The sequence below is a fragment of the Bufo bufo genome, chromosome 10 (genome assembly GCF_905171765.1).
Source record: "Bufo bufo chromosome 10, aBufBuf1.1, whole genome shotgun sequence".
NCBI lineage: Eukaryota > Metazoa > Chordata > Amphibia > Anura > Bufonidae > Bufo > Bufo bufo.
In genome coordinates this window covers 74,533,087-74,556,615 of record NC_053398.1, presented here as the reverse complement: position 1 = coordinate 74,556,615, position 23,529 = coordinate 74,533,087, and the positions used below count along the sequence as shown (strand labels likewise).

Here is a 23,529-nt window from a genome sequence, read left to right as displayed (position 1 = left end):
CCCTATGCCAACACATAGAGCGTCACCATAAAGAGGCTTGGGAAAACCGTGGCAGTAATGTAGTGGCACAACCTGACAGATCTCCCAACCGCCCCATCCTTCTCCGGCATTTAGGGCTCCACCACCTCAGCAGAGGGGATCTGTGTTTCCTTCCCATCATCTGCTGAGCCTGATGCTCCTCCTCCTTGTCACCCATTCTGCTATCAATCAATCACCGAGGTGATCGCAAAAAATTTAAGATTACATTTACTAGTAATCACTTTTCCATGAGCCCATGACAGCACCCTTTCGTGGAGAGCTCTTAAGGAGGGGCACTGCCCCTATACCACCAGTTAATTGCAAGAACTTGTCCTAGAAAACATCTTAACACAAACTCTTCTCTTTATTTTTATTTTTTCTCTTTGGCAGGCTGAAAGAGGGCATGAATAAATCCCAGGTGCTGTCATGGGCTCATGGAAAAGCGATTACCGGTAAGACACCTATACCTCAGCCTTCCCCGTCGAGGTCGCTTGTAGACGGTAGGTCAGGCTTCTTGGTCACCCCGAAACACGTCAAGCTTTTATTTGTCATTAAAAAGACTTTTAATTTACCTTGGTGCCTCGGTACCATCCTTTTGGAGACCATCTACAAGTGTTCTGGAAGTGAAACTGGGCCCAAATGACTGCGGGTAAAGTGGAGGTCATTCTGCCCAATACTGCCATTCCCTGTCTGATGGTTCGATCTTTTGAGGCTACCAGGGACCGCACATCTCTTAATCAGGATATCTTGTGCTGACGAAGGATACACCGTAGGTTTACGGAGTCCAGAATCAGTCCTAAAAATACGCAACTTTGTGAAGGGGTCAGTTTTGACTTTTCCCAGTTTATCTGCCATTCTAGTTTTGTCAAAATTCTTAATACTTTTCGGAGAAAACGTTTTTTTTTTTCTTTCTGCCACCACTAGAAGATCGTCCAAATAAGGAATAACCAAAATGTATTTTTCTCATATGTGGGTCATAACCTCTGCCATCAACTTTGTAAACAGCCTGGGGGCCTGAGATATTTCAAACGGAATTGCTCTGTATTGTAGAAGATGGACTTGGCCTTCCATGGAAACTGCCACTCTGAGAAATTTTTGGAAATCTGCATGAATAAGGATGTAGTAATAGGCATCTTTTATATCTATGGTGGCCATGACAGTTTTTGAATAAATGTTTTATTGCAGACTGTATAGATTCCATTCAGAATTTTTTGTATCTTAGGAACTGATTTAAGTCTCTCAGGTTTATGATCATTCTGAATGAGGCGTCTGGTTACAAGGAAAAGGGACAAATAAATCCTCTTCCTTTTTTCTGAGTCTGGAACAGGAACTAGAACCTTTTTCTCTAAAAGGGAAAAAACTTTTTGTTTTAATGCTAGGTTTCTTGTAGAATTCTGCATAAGATTTGTAATTTTTAATCTTTCAGGTGGGGGAGAAACAAACTCTAGACGAAAACCATTCTTTATAATACCAAGAATCCAGGGGCTTGACGAGATTTTTTCCGAAGCCCGAGAAAACAGACAGAGTCTTCCCACCACGGGACAGAAACCGTCATTGTTGACTAGTCTTGGACCCTGAAGTGGACTGAGAATTAAACAGGAATCCCTTATCCTTTATATTTCTGTTCTCTTGTCGGAAATTCTGTCTTTTGTCTCTATTGAATTTTTTTTTATTTTTCCGAAAAAACTGTTGTCTTTTGGGAGGTCTGGAGACAGGAAACCCTTTTTTGTTATCAGAGGCCTTCTCTAGAAGGTCATCCAAAACTGTTCCAAAGAGATGATCTCCTTGACACAGAATAGAACAGTTTATTCTTTGAACCCGTGTCACCAGACCATCCCTTAAGCCAAATAGCTCTCCTTGCCGAATCAGATAGAGCCGCTGACCTTGAATTTAATTTTGCTGCATCCGCAGAAGCATCCGAGATAAAGTCTACTGGTTTAAGGATGGTGGGGAACACTACTAGTAACTGGTCTCTGGAGGTTTTATTCTGGATATGGGACTCCAGTTCTTGTAACCATAATTTTAACGACCTGGCAGTAGAAGTAGTGGCAATATTCGGTTTAAATGCCTGGGTAGAGGCTTCCCATTCTTTTTTAAGGTAAACTGCTCGTCTATCCATAGGATCTTTTAAGGCGCCGAGATCTTCAAATGGCAAAGCAGATTTTTTTTTAGAGATCTTAGCGATTGGGGCATCCAATTTAGGAGGCCTATCTAAGCAGGAGGACTCAGCCTCATCAAAGGGGTATTTTCTTTTCAAATTTTTTGGAATAAAAAATTTCTTGTCAAGTTCTTTCCATTCTTTTTGAATTAAAAATTTTATGTCTTCATTTAATGGAAAAACTTTTGATCTTTTGTGCCCCAGATCACCAAACATTATATCTTGGACCGACTTTTGTTCTCTAGATTCATCCACTATCATAGTGGCTCTAATAGCCAGCAGAGATTCCGTATCCTCAGGGGAAAATAAAGGTCTACCCGTGGTTTCTTCATCTGAAGACGAGTTTGAACTTTCTAGGATTTCTCCTTGCTTGTTCTCGTCTGAGGAATCTGAATCAGATACCATGGCAGCGTGACCCTGTTTTGCCAAAGGATGAGGAAGGGAGGCACTTCTTAAACATTTTCATTGAATCAGTACCTTCCGATTTGACAACATCCTTAAAGGGAATCTGTCACTAGCATATTATCAATTTTTTTTTTTATGAATCTATGTGTAAAAAAGTACCTTATTTCCATATGTCTTGTTCTTTTTATTCTGTGTCTGGTCATTTCTTCAAATAAACGCTTTTTATGATATTCAAATGAAGCTGTAAGGAGCCCAGAGGGGCGTTATTCTTTGTCCACGGTGCCCAGGAACGCCCCTTTGAAGTGCCGTGCCTGCCTAAATTTGAAAACTAAGAACTCCTCCAAGATCGCCTAAATCGCCTCCCAGAGGCGAGGCTAAGTGCTCCCCCCCCCCCAGCGCCGCGCTCTGCGGCAAACACCCCCGATCCTCCTCTCGCCCGCATCCGAAATCCCGCGCAGGCGCAGTGCCGGCGATTTATGTGTGTGTGTGGGGGGGTGTTTCACATGTTTTAGCACATTATTTCAACCCTCAACCATATATAATATAAAAAGATGTGGGAGCTATTTATATCATATATGTTTGAGGGTTTTATTTGTGTGTGTGTGGGGGGGGGTGTATAGGATCATATGGCCATATATTATATTGATATGTAACTAGTGTAGGACAATAAATATACGTTGGTGTATAGTGGTAGTTATTAAAAACATTTTTTTCCATTTCTACCTATACAGACTCAAATCCTCTGGTTGACGTCGGGACAGGGGACAGCCCCTTCAGCTTCCAGCTGGCTGAGGAAACGGCGAACACGTCACTGGGATCGGCGCATGCCCAGTGACGCTGTTGAAGCTGTTGCCCTCAGCCGTCTTATCATCGCGCAGGCAATCGCCGGCACTGTGCCTACGCGGGATTTCGGATGCGGGCGAGAGGAGGATCGGGGGTGTTTGCCACAGAGCGCGGCGCTGGGGGGGGGGAGCACTTAGCCTGTGGACAAAGAATAACGCCCCTCTGGGCTCCTTACAGCTTCATTTGAATATCATAAAAAGCGTTTTTTTTTAAGAAATGACAAGACACAGAATAAAAAGAACAAGACATATGGAAATAAGGTAGTTTATTACACATGGATTCATAAAAAAAAAAATTGATAATATGCTAGTGACAGATTCCCTTTAATACTCTGAAGCAGAGATGGGGATTCCTCTTCTACCACATTATCGACACATTGCTGACATAATAACAAAGACCAGGAAGGGGCGAGCTTTTTCTTGCATACAGCACACTCTTTCCCTCTGGTCTTTGTGGTAGCTTTCCTAGGGCCCTCTTTGACACTCTACAAAAATAAGAGAACAAGCCCCTATTAGAACCTGACAGAGGAAAAATAAAAGTTGGGGATTGACCCCCTTACCCCACCAGGAGTACTGGTCTGGCGTCATGACCCTCCTGGACATCTGCGCGCCATTATAGCAGAAAGGGATAGAGCGTCTTCCATAGAGATCCACTGATGCTTGTAGTCTGGCTGGGCTCCTTCTGACCGCAAGCAGAGGGATTTTAAATAACCCAGATCGGGTCCCTGCCGGTGCTCCCATGCGGCCCCAGTAGGAGAAGTCACTCCCCCACTTCCGGAAACACTCACCACGTGTGTTCTAAATACCGGAAGTTGTCCCGCGCACATGTCACGCAAACAAAATTCTCTGCCCGTCCCCCGCCTCTGTAAGTTGCCTAGGAAGGAAGGCGGGTAGAAAAAAGCCCCGTACCTCCTGAACACCACCAGGAGGATCCGGCGTGTCAGCATCACCTCCCGGTGTTACATCCAGGACCCAGAAGGAGGACCCCAGACTTTGCAGGCTGCTCCTAGTGGAGACTTACGCCGCACCCGGTAACCCCTATTAAAAGTCTTTTTAGGGGCTCCTGCAGCCTAAATCTTGCTCTCCACAAAATATCATCCTTTCCAAAGTACAGGAAACAGGAACTGGTGGTATAGGGGCAGTGCCCCTCCTTAAAAGCTCTCCACGAAAGTTCCTGTTTCCTGTCCTGGATGGAGGCGGTCTCTCAAGGGTGCTGTCATGGGTGTAAGGAAAAACAACAGTATGCGTACACTCATCAAAAAGCGCAGAAACTGAACCTGCTCCTGGCCTAGTTGCTGGTACTACAGTCCCTCCCTTTCCATGTGGTTGACACTGCACATTTCAGAGAACTGATGGCTTGTGCCAAGACATCACTACTTCTCTAAAAAAGCTGTACCAGCTCTGCATACATGCGCATTACAGAAGGTGTGCCAGTCCTTGAGCCTGTCAGTTTCTGGTACAGTTCACATGTGGAGATATAACTATAGTCAAGGACAATATATGTCCTTTACAGACCACTGTGTAAATGTGGTTCCGGCCCAGGCACACCAGCTTGGCCGGGTGATGGCAATGCCGCCTCCGTGTTCTTATGCTGTGATTCTGTGCGTCAATGTCTTTCTCCATCTCCTCATCCTCCACTGTAGGCACAGTTCGGAGTGGTCCTCCAACATACCACCTATGCTCTGCATGGCAGTGTCACGCTGATCTGCATCTGGTCAACCTGGGCAAATGTAGTCATACCAGGAAGAACTACTCAGCGTCATCAACCAATAAATCAAATCCTAGCTGTCTCCTCGCCAACTGAAGATCGAAACCATAGTCACTGTTAACGGGAAGAACATTGTGTTGGCGCTGCATTGAGGGCTGACCCATGCGTCCTGCATGGTGCAGGTCTTTAATCTGGTTGTAAACCGGTTCCTGAAGTCTTCCAGCCAACTGCAAGATGTCTTGAAAATGGCCAGGAAATTGTGCATGCACTTTGGTCACTCCTACCCTGCAAAACACACCCTGATTGAGAATGGTGTTCCCCAACATTATAGGTAATGTTATCCAGCTCAAAGAAAAAATGTGGGAGATTCAGTCAGCACAACCCTGTATGCAGGTGCACATCGCTATGGCGAAATACAGATACAAACGCAAAATACAAATGCAATAGCACTCTGCAACCAGCACTCTGCCCTGCCTTTATGCTGGATGTTGAATGAGGCATTGGTGTACATTTTGGCCAAAGCGTAATAAGCCACTCACCACGTCAAGGTCGCCTCTATGAGTGGTCCCTAACACTAGTACCTACCTGTTATGGGCCATGATAGCCACACAAAGTCCAGGGAGCGCAGGTACAGCATGCATGCCAGGCACACTCTGCCTTTAACCCCGTCCGGTGCCGTGACAGCTTTCATCGGATCCAGGGATGCAAGTACCAACATGCATGCTGAGCCCACCATATACTTCTCCTGGAGCCAAATGGCTACTGGTAGGCTCAGTTTTATACTGACTTTAAAACCAGCCTCCAGGGCAGACTAACTGGTCAGGTGTGCATGACTGCATGGAGATCGCCACGCCTCCAATATATACTACAAAGAAAAAATGTGGGGGATTCAGTCAGCACAACCCTGTATGCAGGTGTAATGTTATCCAGCTCACCTGGTCGGCGTGTAATATCCCGTGTGCACGGAGTCAAGCCAGCAAGTTCCTAGACGTAGACAAAGTGAAATAGAAAAAGACGATTCCGGCACTTATTTTTCTTCCCATAAAATCTTCCTCTTTATTAAATCACATCATATGCGGGACAGTATCACAAACAAGCTGTTTACACGTTTCGGAGACCTTCTCCTTAGTCGTAACAATGTGGTCTGGGAGCTTGGAGAAATTTAAAGACCCATGCACCCTCCCCCATCTAGTGGGTGGTGGTAACATGATGTCACAAATCAATCAGCTCGCAGAACTCACACCTGAAGCATAATTTTCAAAGAACATAGATTAAAATGGCCCCACATGATACGCTTCCCACATCCGCGCACTTGGGCTGGAGCAGCACAGGCAAAAGTCTGTCTGCAAGGCACAAGCGCAGGGTGTGAGAAACTGCATCATGTGAACAGGGCTATACAAAATGTTGAAGATTCAAATAAAATGTAAGCCTGTAGAAAAATCTACATGCGGAAATGGATAACATGGATGACCACAGCTGCAATTTTCATATCATAGTAATAAAATAAAATACAATATAATGAATAAACGTGTTGGAATATGTCACAGTAAATATACAATCAGATGAAAAAGGAAAAAATAGAAAAAATAGAATAGAAAAGACAATGCACAAGAAAAATGCATATGAAAAAATATTGTATTTTATTTTATTACAATGATATGAAAACTGCAGCTGTGGTCATCCATGTTATCCATTTCCGCATGTAGATTTTTCTACAGGCTTACATTTTATTTGAATCTTCAACATTTTGTATAGCCCTGTTCACATGATGCGGTTTCTCACACCCTGCGCTTGTGCCTTGCAGACAGACTTTTGCCTGTGCTGCTCCAGCCCAAGCGCGCGGATGTGGGAAGCGTATCATGTGGGGCCATTTTAATCTATGTTCTTTGAAAATGATGCTTCAGGTGTGAGTTCTGCGAGCTGATTGATTTGTGACATCATGTTACCACCACCCACTAGATGTGGGAGGGTGCATGGGTCTTTAAATTTCTCCAAGCTCCCAGACCACATTGTTACGACTAAAGAGGTCTCCGAAACGCATAAACAGCTTGTTTGTGATACTGTCCCGCATATGATGTGATTTAATAAAGAGGAAGATTTTATGGGAAGAAAAATAAGTGCCGGAATCGTCTTTTTCTATTTCACACGTTGGAACTCCACTCTCCACATGTTAGACCGACTATCTGAACAGAGGAAGGTTCTAGCTGATTAGTTGATAATGCAGGTAGCCAGGGTACTCGTTAGTCAGTAGCAGCTATTGCGTGACACCTGCCCTTTTCTCAGGCCCTTTGAGGAGGCCACTTTATTTGTCAGTCGCCAGGACTACGGGGTGAATGATGTCATTCTACTCCTTCACATCCTGGAGCGGATGCTGATAAATCTGGCTGGCCAGAGGACAGGAGACATGGCGCCTACATTGAACAGTGACGTGAGCCCTGTGGGGGCTAACCTAGTGGAGAAGAAGGACATTAACGCTCAGGAATTGTATACAAAAATAGGTGTTTTATCTGCCCAAACGACAGGAGAGGAACAGGAGGGGCAGGAGGGCGATCAGCAAAAGACCAGGCAGATGACCAAGACAGACCGTGGCAGTATGCAGTGGAGATGGAGGCAGGGAGTTCCTCCAATTCCCTTGTGCAAATGGCCAGTTGCATGCTGAGTTGCTTGTGTAGTGACAGCCACATTATCACCATTCGGCAGATGGATGACTACTGGCTCTCCACAATGTTAGACTCTTGCTACCGGGCCAAAATGGGAGCCTTTTTCCCACCTGCTGAGAAGGAGGATAAACTTAACTACTATTGAGACATCCTATGTAGTCGGTTGGTCACTGCCTATGTGTGCCATCGCCCATCCTGACAAAGGTCTGACCAGGGGGAGCCCCTGTGCTCACGCTCCACTGTCATGACTGCTGGAGGGGGGTGACGGGGCAAAAGAAGCACCAGCTCCATCAGCAGCAACTTAAGTGAGCACTTTTGTTCACCTGCATACTGAAGAAACCACCTAGCAGCAGCAGGAAATGCATCAGAACCTGAACCAGCAGGTGGTGGCATACTTGGACTGCACACTGTCACCTCAGATCCAAGATACCCTGGACTACTGGGCAGCCAAACTTGATTTGTAGCCGCAACTGGCTGAGCTTTCCTGCCTAGCCAATAGTGTGGCATCAGAGCGGGTGTTTAGTGTGGCGGGGGAGCATAGTTACCCCAAAGAGAACTCGACTTTCAACAGGAAATGTTTAGAGATTAACATTTCTAAAGATTAATCAGGCGTGGATCAGCCAGGATTTCCACACACCGGTGTCTGATGCATCAGAATAGATCATTCTGGCAGTAATGTTCTGACTGCAGTGTGCTGCCACACCAAAACATTATGAAAAATGGCCCTTTACTTCTGGCCATGTACTTTGGCCTCTATTATGATGCTGCCACTTGCCTGATGCTACACACTTGCTGCCATCTTCTCCTATTGCCAACCACCATCTTGTGCTGTTACTGCCACTGCTGTTGCCCCCCCACTCCCCACTGCATGACTGGGCCACTCCTCATGTTGTTGCCACCCTCCCCAGTCCCTGACTGAGCCACTAGTGTCTCTGTTTGGCCTTGTTCACATCACAGTTCATTTTACCCTTCTTCTGATCTGTCAGAATAAATTAATAACACAATGGATCCCATTGTTTGGAGCATCCATAAGGCCTCGATCACACGGTTAGTATTTTGCATCAGGATTTGATCATAAATTGGAAGCCAAAAGCAGGAGTGGGTTCAAAACTCAGAAGACAATGAAAATATTCCCATAACGTGTCATCTCTATTTTAAACCCATTCCTGTTTATTTGGGCCTTACCAATTCTGATCAATTACTGACCAAATACTGACCGTGTAATGGCAGATGCTCAAAAGACAGGATCAGTTTTTTTGGGGTTGTTCTTGTGACAGATCAGAAGAAAGTTAAAATAAACAGTGACATCAACACTTACTGCTGACACCCTCTCCACTCATGGGGCTACTACTTGTATCAGCGTGTAACAAAACAGGTTCTCTAGCAATCTACGTGTAATCAGCAGACAGTGTAAAATGAGACCACTCTTTCACTCTATAGTAGACTCTTGGGCAACTGCATGGTCAAGTATATTATACCTGACACTAACATTGACCTGTAAAGCTGAGTACACACTTCAGCTATTTGGTCAGTTTTTGACGCATAACTGACCAAATAGGTGAAGTGTGAACTGAGTCTATGAGTGACACCTGTCACCTGCAAATAGCAGTCCCCAATGCACGGAACGGCCGTCTGCATGAGGCATAAGTCTGATCAGGCTTATGCCTCTGGCAGGACCTGTCAGGCTTAGGGTACATGACAAGCCAGGAGGTAACCGTCGGGATGGTGCCATGGCAAGGAAGGGGTTAAATTTCCAGGATTGGTGCTAGCACGGATGTCGGCCGTTACAGCACGCAGCCATCCTGAAGCTGGAGGACCAGCAGCTGCCGGTGCATCAGGCACATTGGGAGCCACATGGGACTGCAGGGGGGACTATCTCTTTACCTCACAAGGTTCTGATTCCCACAGTCACAGACTGTGGGGATGAGAACTTTTAGCAGGCATTATAATCCTCTGATTGGCTAGTCTGTACATACTAGCCAATCAGAGAGATGTCTGACTCTGACTACTCTCATTGGTCCCGGGCCAGTTAGCTGAGATCGTTGGCTGTATGTAACGTAGACATGGTGACAGTTTAGTGTCATGATGAGTATATTCGTCATGGAGCACCAAGTAGCAGTGCTCCATGACAAGTATATACGTCACTTTGCTAGTACTGTATTACACTGTGCTTTTTCTTCATGAGAATCCATGCAGAAAAAAAACGCATTATCCAGACCAGACTGTGTGCAAGTAGTCTTAAAGGGCCACTGAACTTTTAAAAAACTTTTGATATGTCATAGAGACATATCAAAGCTTTTCAACAGTGGGGGGTCTGAGTGCTGAGACCCCCACTGATCACTAGAACATGACGAGAGGAGCGCTTACCTATCACATTCTCTCTCCTCACTGCAGGAGACAGAATCAAGACAGGCTCAGAGACTTTGTAATGATAATGTCTCCTGCAGCAAAGATAGAGAGTATGCTATGTGAGCACTTGTTTCTCCTCGTTCTAGCGATTGGTCATGGACTCTGCACTCAGACCCCACTGATCAAAACCTTTGATATATTCCTATGACATATCAAAAGTTGTTTTTTTTAACAAGTTTAGTGACCCTTTAACTGGAGATTGAAAGCAGACGAGGACTCAAAGCTATCCCAACAGAAATGGTGCTGAGAAAACCAACCCATTGCTGTTTTTCTCCTGATCCTGATCTCCTGATAGATTTTTCTCTGTAGGAAATCTGCAGCAGGCTCTCCACATGTGAACAGACTCTTACTGTATATATGTGGTGTATATATGCAATGATTTTAAAACTTCAATCTGGGGGGAGGCCCACATTTCTAATACAGCCCAGGGCCCACTGTAGTCTTAAAGGAGTATTCCGGTTAAATTATCCCCTATCCACAGGATAGTGTATAACTATTAGATTGGTGGGGGTCCTACTGCGGATCACAGCCCCCTTGAAATGAACAGAGAGGCCGGTTGGGCACGCAGACAGGCGTTCCGTTATTTTCTATGGAAATTCTGGAGATAGCAGAGCATTGTACTCGGCTATCTCCGGAACTCCCATAGAAATGAATGGAGAAGCCACATACATGTGCGACCTGGCCACTCCTTTTATTTCAGGGGGGCTGCAGGGTGTACGAGGCCTCGGTTCTCATGATCAGTGGCGGTTCCAGAAGTAGGACCCCCACAAATCTAATAGTTATCCCCTATTATATGGATAGGTGATAACTTCTAACAACCGGAATACCTCTTTAACCTGTTTGGGACACATGACGTACCGGTACGGCAAGTTGTCCCGGTACTTAAGGACACATGACGTACCGGTATGTCATGTGTATTTCCGATCACCGCCGCCCGGCGGGCGGTGATCGGAACAAGGTGCCTGCTCAAATCATTGAGCAGGCACCTTGGCTAATCTACTGAAATGTATATCTGGTTCCTTCCACACCTGTGCGCCCCTTGCCATATGGAGCTTTTAGGATATATTGGGGGGAGAAGATCCCTCTTGGACGCCCATCGACATGGAAGATTTATTACTCATCTCTGTATTCTATATAGGATATATTGGGGGGGACAAGACCCCTTTGGATGCCCGTTGACATGGAGAACTTACTTTATATTCTTTTACTATATATGTTTTATGCACTTGTGCACAGCATTCACTGTCACATTATTCTTATACACGTAACTTATACTTTATTTTTATATCATAATCCATAGTAGCTACATATATTTATCCATCTTTTCTGGTTTCTTGTCAGTATTTGCTGTGCCCGACCGCGGCTAGCCCCAACCCCATTATTTTATTTGGGGGGATGCTGTCCGTAGTTGGACGTGGCTGACTGGCAATTTGACCTTGAAATGAATAGATTTACACTTAGTTCATATATTCAACACATCTTCCATCATGTTTTTCTGGCTTATGCATTGATTAGATGTCCCACGTTTTTTTATTGTTCACTTATATTACCATTTCTGCTCTCACCCAATCATGTATCATAGTATACATTACATATCATGTCACACCTTTATAACTCCTTACTCTTTGTTAGGATCTTTTTGTATATAGTAAGATTTTTTGATATTGTTTCTTCTGTTCTTTATTCATTTGTCTTCCCAATATAACAACAATATACATTGAGTATATACATGCTGTTGAGTATTTCCATTGTGAAGGATTTCCATGTTAATGGACCAGTGCTCCAGACTAAAAAAAAATACCTTGTAGCCATTGGCTCCTGAACTGAAAAATTTAGGAGCCAAATTAAATTTTTAGTCGCCAAATCGAAACCGAATCAAAATTTTGGTATCGTGACAACGCTACGCCGATCAGATCGGCGTAGGGTTGTTTCGATACCAAAATTTTGATTCGCTTTTGTCACCATAAAAAAGTATTGCGATACTCAATACCGCGCAAAAAAAAAAAAAAACACAAAAAAGCCACGTGCATTTCACATTTTATGAAACGTTCAGCCCATAATAGAACAGTCCTATCCTATTTTTTGGGGTGACAAGGTGACAAAAAAATGGCGAATGCTCACCGCATAGGAGATACTTTTTAATAATTTAATAGTTTGGACTTTTCGGATGCAGCGCTATGTAATATGTTTATTTATTTATTGTTTATATATTTTATATGTAAAATTGGGAAAGGGGGGATTTAAACTTAATATTTTAGGGTACTTTCACACTAGCGTTTTTCTTTTTCGGCATAGAGTTCCGTCACAGGGGCCCTATACCGGAAAATAACTGATCAGGTATATCCCCAATGCATTCTGAATTGAGAGTAATCCGTTCAGTTTGCATCAGGATGTCTTCAGTTCAGTCGTTTTGACTGATCAGGCAAAAGATAAAACCGCAGCATGCTACGGTTTTATCTCCGGCGAAAAAAAACTGAAGACTTGCCTGAATGCCGGATCTGGCATTTTTCCCCATAGGAATGTACACTGCTCAAAAAAATAAAGGGAACACTTAAACAACACAATGTAACTCCAAGTCAATCACACTTCTGTGAAATCAAACTGTCCACTTAGGAAGCAACACTGAGTGACAATCAATTTCACATGCTGTTGTGCAAATGGGATAGACAACAGGTGGAAATTATAGGCAATTAGCAAGACACCCCCAATAAAGGAGTGGTTCTGCAGGTGGTGACCTGACCACTTCTCAGTTCCTATGCTTCCTGGCTGATGTTTTGGTCACTTTTGAATGCTGCCGGTGCTTTCACTCTAGAGGTAGCATGAGACGGAGTGGCTCAGGTAGTGCAGCTTATCCAGGATGGCACATCAATGCGAGCTGTGGCAAGAAGGTTTGCCTTGTCTGTCAGCGTAGTGTCCAGAGCATGGAGGCGCTACCTGGAGACAGGCCAGTACATCAGGAGACGTGGAGGAGGCCGTAGGAGGGCAACAACCCAGCAGCAGGACCGCTACCTCCGCCTTTGTGCAAGGAGGAACAGGAGGAGCACTGCCAGAGCCCTGCAAAATGACCTCCAGCAGGCCACAAATGTGCATGTGTCTGCTCAAACGGTCAGAAACAGACTCTATGAGGGTGATATGAGGGCCCGACATCCACAGTTGGGGGTTGCGCTTACAGCCCAACACCATGCAGGACGTTTGGCATTTGCCAGAAAACACCAAGATTGGCAAATTCGCCACTGGCGCCCTGTGCTCTTCACAGATGAAAGCAGGTTCACACTGAGCACATGTGACAGACGTGACAGAGTCTGGAGACGCCGTGGAGAACGTTCTGCTGCCTGCAACATCCTCTAGCATGACCGGTTTGGCATTAGGTCAGTAATGGTGTAGGGTGGCATTTCTTTGGAGGGCCACACAGCCCTCCATGTGCTTGCCAGAGGTAGCCTGACTGCCATTAGGTACCGAGATGAGATCCTCAGACCCCTTGTGAGACCATATGCTGGTGCGGTTGGCCCTGGGTTCCTCCTAATGCAAGACAATGCTAGACCTCATGTGGCTGGAGTGTGTCAGCAGTTCCTGCAAGACGAAGGCATTGATGCTATGGACTGGCCCGCCCGTTCCCCAGACCTGAATCCAATTGAGCACATCTGGGACATCATGTCTCGCTCTATCCACCAACTGTCCACCAGACTGTCCAGGAGTTGGCAGATGCTTTAGTCCAGGTCTGGGAGGAGATCCCTCAGGAGACCATCCGCCACCTCATCAGGAGCATGCACAGGCGTTGTAGGGAGGTCATACAGGCACGTGGAGGCCACACACACTACTGAGCCTCATTTTGAGTTGTTTTAAGGACATTACATCAAAGTTCGATCAGCCTGTAGTGTGTTTTTCCACTTTAATTTTGAGGGTGACTCCAAATCCAGACCTCCATGGGTTAAAAAATTTGATTTCCATTTTTTTTTTTTGTGTGATTTTGTTGTCAGCACATTCAACTATGTAAAGAACAAAGTATTTCAGAAGAATATTTAATTAATTCAGATCTAGGATGTGTTATTTTTGTGTTCCCTTTATTTTTTTGAGCAGTGTATTAGTGCCAGATCCGGCATTCAAAATACCGGAATGCAGGATCCGTCCTTCCGGCCTGCGCATGCACAGACCAGTAAAAATGTGTAAAAAGTTACAAGACGGATCCGTCTGTCCGCATGACAAGCGCGGGTGCAATGTGGGAGGTGAACGCATTGCACCTGCACTGAATCCAGACCCATTCACTTCTATGGGGCTGTTCACATAAGCGGTGATTTTCACGCATCACTTGTGCGTTGCGTGAAAATCGCAACCTGCACTATATTCTGCGTTTTCATGCAACGCAGGCCCCATAGAAGTTAATGGGGCTGCGTGAAAATCGCAAGCATCCGCAAGCAAGTGCGGATGCGGTGCGATTTTCACGCACGGTTGCTAAGATGAAAGTCTATTCACCGTGTTATTTTCCCTTATAACATGGTTATAAGGAAAAATAATAGCATTCTTTAATACAGAATGCTTAGTAGAAGGTCAATATAATAAACATTATATACACCCCAGGATAATAAACATTGGTGGCGCAGTGCGCTCCCCCCCCCCAACACACCAGTATAATAAACATTGGAGGCGCAGTGCGCCCCCCCCCCCCCAGTATATTAACCATTGGTAGAGCAGTGCGCCCCCCCAGTATAATAAACATTGGTAGCGCAGTGCACCCCCCCCAGTATAATAAACATTGGTGGCGCAGTGCGCCCCCCCAGTATAATAAACATTGAGTGCGCCCCCCCCAGTATAATAAACATTGGTGGCGCAGTGGCCCCCCCCCAGTATAATAAACATTGAGTGCGCCCCCCCAGTATAATAAACATTGGTGGCGCAGTGGGCCCCCCCAGTATAATAAACATTGAGTGCGCCCCCCCCCCCCAGTATAATAAACATTGGTGGCGCAGTGGGCCCCCCCAGTATAATAAACATTGAGTGCACCCCCCCCAGTATAATAAACATTGGTGGCGCAGTGGACCCCCCAGTATAATAAACATTGAGTGCGCCCCCCAGTATAATAAACATTGGTGGCGCAGTGGCCCCCCCAGTATAATAAACATTGAGTGCGCCCCCCCCAGTATAATAAACATTGATGGTGCAGTGGGCCCCCCCAGTATAATAAACATTGAGTGCGCCCCCCCCCCAGTATAATAAACATTGGTGGCGCAGTGGGCAGTGCCAATGAGGGTTAAAAAAATAATAATAAATTAACTCACCTCCTCCAATTGATCGCGTAGATGCCGGTCTCCTGTTCTTTCTTCAGGACCTGTGGTGATCACATGGTACATCATATGATCCATCACCATGGTAATGGACCATGTGATTAGCTCAGTGACGTCACCATAGGTCCTGAAGAAAGAACAGGAGACCGGCAGCTACGCGATCAATTGGAGGAGGTGAGTTAAATTATAATTTTTTTTTTAACCCTCATTGGCACTTCCCACTGCGCCACCAATGTTTAATTATACTGGGGGGGGGGGGCGCACTCAATGTTTATTATACTGGGGGGCGCACTCAACGTTTATTATACTGGGGGGGCACACTCAATGTTTATTATACTGGGGGGGGCCGCACTCAATGTTTATTATACTGGAGAGGGGCCGCACTCAATGTTTATTATACTGGGGTGTTGGGGGGGGGGGCGCACTGCGCCACCACTGAAGATAACTGACGTGTTAATACAAATACAGGAGGCGGGTGCCGGAATCAAATAGCCGGCACCCGACCTCTATGACAGGGGGCTGCGATCAGCGGCAGTTAACCCCTCAGGTACCGCACCTGAAGGGTTAACTGCCGCTGATCGCAGCCCCCTGTCATAGAGGTCGGGTGCCGGCATTTGTAAATTCTAAGTCGCATTGGCGACCATTTTGGTCGCCATCTGGAGCCCTGTGGACGTACCTGCCTTATCAGCTAAATGCTGTATTTAATGACCTACTTTGTCTGAAGGACCTTCCTGGGGGAGTGGTTTACTATCTGTGACGCGTCTGAGCACGTGATTGGCCGTCACGTGTCCGGCGCGTCATGTGGGCGGAGAGGGATGTGCGGCCTCATGACTGGCCATCGGGGGGCTGCGCCTACCTCCCTGCCTCCTTTTAGGTGCTGACGGATGTGCGATTGGCCGTCGCGGCTCTGACGCGTCATGTGGGTGGGGCGAGGTGTGCGGCCGGCTAACTGGCCATTTGCCGACTGCACTACTTCGCCCGCCCCCAATTTTCCCTCCTCCCATACTCCTGCTTACAATGGGGCGTTTTTAGATCAATTCAATATGTGACACAGGTGTGCAGGGCTCTTTATAAGAAGCGCATTTACAAGGAGAGCCTCACCCCCAGAGGAAGGCATCCGCCGAAACACGCGTCGGGGTTACGTGGCTCTCCTGAGATGTATATCCCCATATCATGGGTATGTACAGTCGTGGCCAAAAGTTTCGAGAATGACACAAATATTAGTTTTCACAAAGTTTGATGCTAAACTGCTTTTAGATCTTTGTTTCAGTTGTTTCTGTGATGTAGTGAAATATAATTACAATCACTTCATACGTTTCAAAGGCTTTTATCAACAATTACATGACATATATGCAAAGAGTCAGTATTTGCAGTGTTGGCCCTTCTTTTTCAGGACCTCTGCAATTCGACTGGGCATGCTCTCAATCAACTTCTGGGCCAATTCCTGACTGATAGCAACCCATTCTTTCATAATCACTTCTTGGAGTTTGTCAGAATTAGTGGGTTTTTGTTTGTCCACCCGCCTCTTGAGGATTGACCACAAGTTCTCAATGGGATTAAGATCTGGGGAATTTCCCGGCCATGGACCCAAAATGTCAACGTTTTGGTCCCCGAGCCACTTAGTTATCACTTTTGCCTTATGGCACGGTGCTCCATCATGCTGGAAAATGCATTGTTCTTCACCAAACTGTTGTTGGATTGTTGGAAGAAGTTGCTGTTGGAGGGTGTTTTGGTACCATTCTTTATTCATGGCTGTGTTTTTGGGCAAAATTGTGAGTGAGCCCACTCTCTTGGATGAGAAGCAACCCCACACATGAATGGTCTCAGGATGCTTTACTGTTGGCATGACACAGGACTGATGGTAGCGCTCACCTTTTCTTCTCTGGACAAGCCTTTTTCCAGATGCTCCAAACAATTGGAAAGAGGCTTCATCGGAGAATATGACTTTGCCCCAGTCCTCAGCAGTCCATTCACCAAACTTTCTGCAGAAGATAAATCTGTCCCTGATGTTTTTTTTGGAGAGAAGTGGCTTATTTGCTGCCCTTCTTGACACCAGGCCATCTTCCACAAGTCTTCGCCTCCCTTTGCGTGCAGATGCGCTCACACCTGCCTGCTGCCATTCCTGAGCAAGCTCTGCACTGGTGGCACTCCGATCCCGCAGCTGAATCCTCTTTAGGAGACGATCCTGGCACTTGCTGGACTTTCTTGGACGCCCTGAAGCCTTCTTAACAAGAATTGAACCTCTTTCCTTGAAGTTCTTAATGATCCTATAAATTGTTGATTAAGGTGCAATCTTAGTAGCCACAATATCCTTGCCTGTGAAGCCATTTTTATGCAACGCAATGATGGCTGCACGCGTTTCTTTGCAGGTCACCATGGTTAACAATGGAAGAACAATGATTTCAAGCATCACCCTCCTTTTAACATGTCAAGTTTTAACCCAATCAGCTTGACATAATGATCTCCAGCCTTGTGCTCGTCAACATTCTCACCTGAGTTAACAAGACGATTACTGAAATGATCTCAGCAGGTCCTTTAATGACAGCAATGAAATGCAGTGGAAAGTTTTTTTGGGGATTAAGTAAATTTTCATGACAAAGAAGGACTATGCAATTCATCTGATCACTCTTCATAACATTCTGGAGTATATGCAAATTGCTATTCTAAAAACTTAAGCAGCAGCTTTTCCAATTTCCAATATTTATGTAATTCTCAAAACTTTTGGCCACGACTGTAGATATGCTATGTTTTTGTGGACTTTGGGGGATGTGTTTACTGGCTCTAGGTGTTTAGTTATACCCACTTGGGTTATCCATAGGTGGATGTTGCAGTGCACTTGAGCCATATTTGTATGTATATGGAGGTTCAGTTGTCACCACAGTTACAATTGTGATATTTGACCATTGATGTGGTGACTCCTCATGCACTTGCACTTTAACTTCCTTCCCTGGCTGTTGTATGGTCCCATATTTGGAACTATTACACATCCATATGTTGCGGTGTAGTCTGTAACCATTTACTGATATGGTGTTTTTTACTACTTGCACTTTAGTATCTCTAAGCGGCTTTTTTGCCCCTATATACTGAATATTTGTGGTTAATAACATAGTAACATAGTACATAGTACATAAAGCCGAAAAAAGACATTTGTCCATCCAGTTCGGCCTGTTATCCTGCAAGTTTATCCAGAGTAAGGCAAAAAAAAAAAAAAGTGAGGTAGAAGCCAATTTTTCCCCACTTTAGGGGAATAAAAAATTCCTTCCCGACTCCAATCAGAATACCCCCTGGATCAACGACCCCTCTCTAGTAGCTATAGCCTGTAATATTATTACGCTCCAGAAATACATACAGGCCCCTCTTGAATTCCTTTATTGTACTCACCATCACCACCTCCTCAGGCAGAGAGTTCCATAGTCTCACTGCTCTTACCGTAAAGAATCCCTTTCTATGTTTGTGTACAAACCTTCTTTCCTCCAGGCGCAGAGGGTTTCCCCTCGTCACAGTCACAGTCCTGGGGATAAATAGATGATGGGATAGATCTCTGTACTGACCCCTAATATATTTATACATATTAATTAGATCTCCCCTCAGTCTTCTTTTTTCTAAAGTGAATAACCCTAATTTTGATAATCTTTCAGGGTACTGTAGTTGCCCCATTCCAGTTATTACTTTAGTTGCCCTCCTCTGGACCTTCTCCAGCTCTGCTATGTCTGCCTTGTTTACAGGAGCCCAGAACTGTACACAGTACTCCTTGTGGTCTGACTAGCGATGCAACCCATTATCTTATTGGCCTTTGCAGCAGCTGCCTGACACTGGTTTTTGCAACTTAGTTTGCTGTTTATTAAAATTCCTAGATCCTTTTCCATGTCAGTGTTACAGAGTGTTTTATCATTTAGTATGTACGGGTGACTTGCATTATACCTTCCCATGTGCATAACTTTACATTTGTCAGTGTTAGGCTACTTTCACACTAGCGTTCGGGTGTCCGCTCGTGCGCACCGTTTGAAGGGGCTCACGAGCGGCCCCGAACGCATCCGTCTGGCCCCAATGCATTCTCAGTGGAGGCGGATCCACTGAGAATGCATCCGCCTGCCAGCGTTCAGCCTCCGCTCCGCTCAGTGAGCGGACACCTGAACGCTGCTTGCAGCGTTCGGGTGTCCGCCTGGCCGTGCGGAGGCGAGCGGATCCGTCCACACTTACAATGTAAGTCAATGGGGACGGATCCGCTTGAAGATGACACAATATGGCTCAATCTTCAAGCGGATCCGTTCCCCATTGACTTTCAATGTAAAGTCTGAACGGATCCGCTCAGACAACTTTCACACTTAGAAAATTTTCTAAGTTTTAATGCAGACGCATCCGTTCTGAACGGATGCGAACGCCTGCATTATCGGAGCGGATCCGTCTGATGAAACATCAGACGGATCCGCTCCGAACGCTAGTGTGAAAGTAGCCTTAAACCTCATCTGCCACTTATCTGCCCAAGCCTCCAATCTATCCAGATCCCTCTGTAGTAGTATACTGTCCTCTTCAGTGTAAATTACTTTACACAGTTTAGTGTCATCTGCAAAAATTGATACTTTACTATGCAATCCTTCTACAAATGTTGAAATACATGCAGAAATACATGCAGAAATTAGTGAGATATTGTACTCCTCTTTTCTACCTCCTTTTTATATACTCTATTCCTTCCTCAGATGTAGCCATTTTTTATCTGTTGTCTCACGTTCTCGTTTTATATGTCATTTATTCAATAAAGGATTTATATTTGATGATATACCTGTTTAATCTCAGTTTATTCTTGTTGTTTGGTGTACCTTGGCTAAATGCACGGGGGGAAGTCCCGTCACCCCCCCTTCCCCCCCATCGTGTCGGCAGTCGCCTCAAACAGCAGGTCAATTCAGACCTGCCATTTGCGGCTTTTTATGGTGCGGCGGGTGCAGTTGCCACCGGGTCCCCGTGGGGCTGTAGGGGGGACCCGATGGCATGGAAGGCAGCGCAAAAATAAAGTTTTCCCCCCAAAAATTAAAAGTTTCAAGTAAAAATACATATTAGGTATCGCCGCGTCCGTATCGACCGGCTCTATAAAAATATCACATGACCTAACCGCTCAAATGAACACCGTAAAAAATAAAAAATAAAAACTGTGTTAAATAAACCATTTTTTTGTCACCTTACATCACAAAAAGTGTAATCGCAAGCGATCAAAAAGTCATACGCACCCCAAAATAGTGCCAATCAAATCGTCATCTCATCCCGCAAAAATCATACCCTACCCAAGATAATCGCCCAAAAACTGAAAAAACTATGGCTCTCAGACTATGGAAACACTAAAACATGATTTTTTTGTTTCAAAAATAAAATCATTGTGTAAAACTTACATAAATAAAAATAAAGTATACATATTAGGTATCGCCGCGTCCGTGAAAACCTGGTCTATAAAAATACCACATGATCTAACCTGTCAGACAAATGTTGTAAATAAAAACGGTGCCAAAACAGCTATTCTTGTTACCTTGCCTCACAAAAAGTGTAATATAGAGCAACCAAAAATCATATGTACCCTAAAATAGTACCAACAAAACTGCCACCCTATCCGGTAGTTTCTAAAATGGGGTCACTTTTTTGGAGTTTCTACTCTAGGGGTGCATCAGGGGGGCTTCAAATGGGACATGGTGTCAAAAAAACAGTCCAGCAAAATCTGCCTTCCAAAAACCATATGGCATTCCTTTCCTTCTGCGCCCTGCCGTGTGCCCGTACAGCGGTTTACGACCACATATGGGGTGTTTCTGTAAACTACAGAATCAGGGCCATAAATATTAAGTTTGGTTTGGCTGTTCACCCTTGCTATGTAAATGGAAAAAATTATTCAAATGGGAAATTTTGCCAAAAAAGTGAAATTTTGAAACTGTATCTCTATTTTCCATTCATTCTTGTGGAACTAGCTAGTATAGTCAGTGGCATATCCGTTTGGTGCATTTTTTTCAGTGATTTATATAATTATATTTTCTTCCGCACAATGCTCCGTTTTGTGTAGGATGCCTTTGTGGTGCATGTGGACCGCGCCGGCATCCTCCATTGAACGCATTTTTTTGCTGGGGATGGTCGTTTGCTGCGGTCCACATGCGGTGGGACTGCTCCCCCAATGAAAATCCACGCTACAGTGTTTGGGGTTTAAGCAGTTCCCCCATATTTGCCACTATATTTCTGTGATTTCATTCTTGTGGAACACCTAAAGGGTTAACAAAGTTTGTAAAATCAGTTTTGAATACTTTGAGGGGTGTAGTTTCTAGAATGGGTTTTTGGGTGATTTCTATTATGTAAGCCCCACAAAGTGACTTCAGACCTGAACTGGTCCTTGAAAAGTGGGTTTTTGAAAATTTCAGAAAAATTTCAAGATATGCTTCTAAAATTCTAAGCCTTGTAACATCCCCCAAAAATAAAATGTCATTCCCAAAATGATCCAAACATGAAGTAGACATATGGGGAATGTAAAGTAATAACTATTTTTGTAGGTATTACTATGTATTATAGAAGTAGAGAAATTTTAACTTGGAAATTTGCAAATTTTTCAAAATCTTTGGCAAATTTGGTATTTTTTTTATAAATAAAAATTAATTTTTTTGACTCCATTTTACCAGTGTGATGAAGTACAATATGTGACGAAAAAACAATCTCAGGATGGCCTGGATAAGTCAAAGCGTTTTAAAGTTATTCACACATAAAGTGACACTGGTCAGATTTGCAAAAAATGACCTGGTCCCTAAGGGGTTAAAAAGGACCTTTCATCTGGCAAAACATTGTGAACGAAGTGTCATGATCTGTACAGCGGCGCCCAGGGATTTCACTGCACTTACTATTAGTCCTGGGCGCCGCTCCGTTCTCCCGCTATGCCCTCCAGTATGTTCAGTCACTTGGTTATAATAGGAGGAGACTGCCCTTGTTCTCCTGGGCGTCTCCTTCTCCCAGGCTGTAGCGCTGGCCAATCGCAGCGCAGAGCTCACAGCCTGGGAGAAAAAAACCTCCCCGGCTGTGAGCTCTGCACTGCGATTGGCCAGCGCTAGAGCCTGGGAGAAGGAGATGCCCAGGAGAACAAGGGTAGTCTCCTCCTACTATAACCAAGTCCCCTAAGTTTCCGCCTACTATAACCAAGTGACCGAACATACAGGAGGGCATAGCAGGAGAACGGAGCGGCGCCCAGGGATAATAGTAAGTGCAGTGAGATCCCTGGGCGCCGCTGTACAGATCATGACACTTAGTTCACAATGTTTTGCCAGATGAAAGGTCCTCTTTAAGTGTCATCTGTCACCAAGTCTTATGAAGTAGAGTACTGCATGAATAGTATTAATGACCCTAACTTTAGATCACTATGTTATATATCCGTACTCTCCCCTGCTGCTTCATTGTGCACTTGCAAACTGGCACTGCAATACATAGTGAGGACTCATAAGTATCAACAAATAACGGAGAGGACTCTAGGATGAGCTCCCTCACACAACTTGGACTACATACACACAAAAACAGCCATGTGACAGATTTTCTTTTAAAGGCTGTCACACAACCGTTTTGGTAGTCTATGGGGTTTTTCACACAGTCTTTTTAACAGCCCATAAATACTGGTGGTCAATAAATAGGACATGTTCTATTTTGTCTGTTTTCACTAACCAACAGCCCCCATACAATTGAAGGGGGCCATTTCTGAGAAAGGTATCAGAGCAAATTATTGACCATTTTGCCGTTTTTTTTAAAAGTGTTTTTTGTCATGTGAACGTAGCCTAAGTGAGCCAGAGTCAGGGACAGCAGTACTTTTCATGTAGTACTCCATTTTACAGGGCTCAGGGTAGCTGACAGACTCAATTTAATCTGCAACAATCTGCTACTGTAAATAAGCATGGAAAACAGAAGTAGAACTGTTAAATTAAAGAGGGATACTGGGTGATGAAAAACGTTACTTTTATTTCTTTGTCTACGAGTTTCAAGGGCTCAGCGCACTCTTCCTCAGGTCTTGATTCCTGCTGACAGCACCGATCCAACCGTTCTACTTCTGTTT

At 44.8% G+C, this 23,529-nt stretch overlaps 1 protein-coding gene across 2 annotated transcripts in view; it reads right to left on the bottom strand.

Moving 5' to 3' along the window:
* The window catches only part of LOC120981206 (phosphomethylethanolamine N-methyltransferase-like), a 345,872-nt gene that overhangs the window by 320,801 nt on the left and 1,542 nt on the right, over positions 1–23,529 (bottom strand). The gene's annotated exons all lie outside the window — the stretch shown is intronic.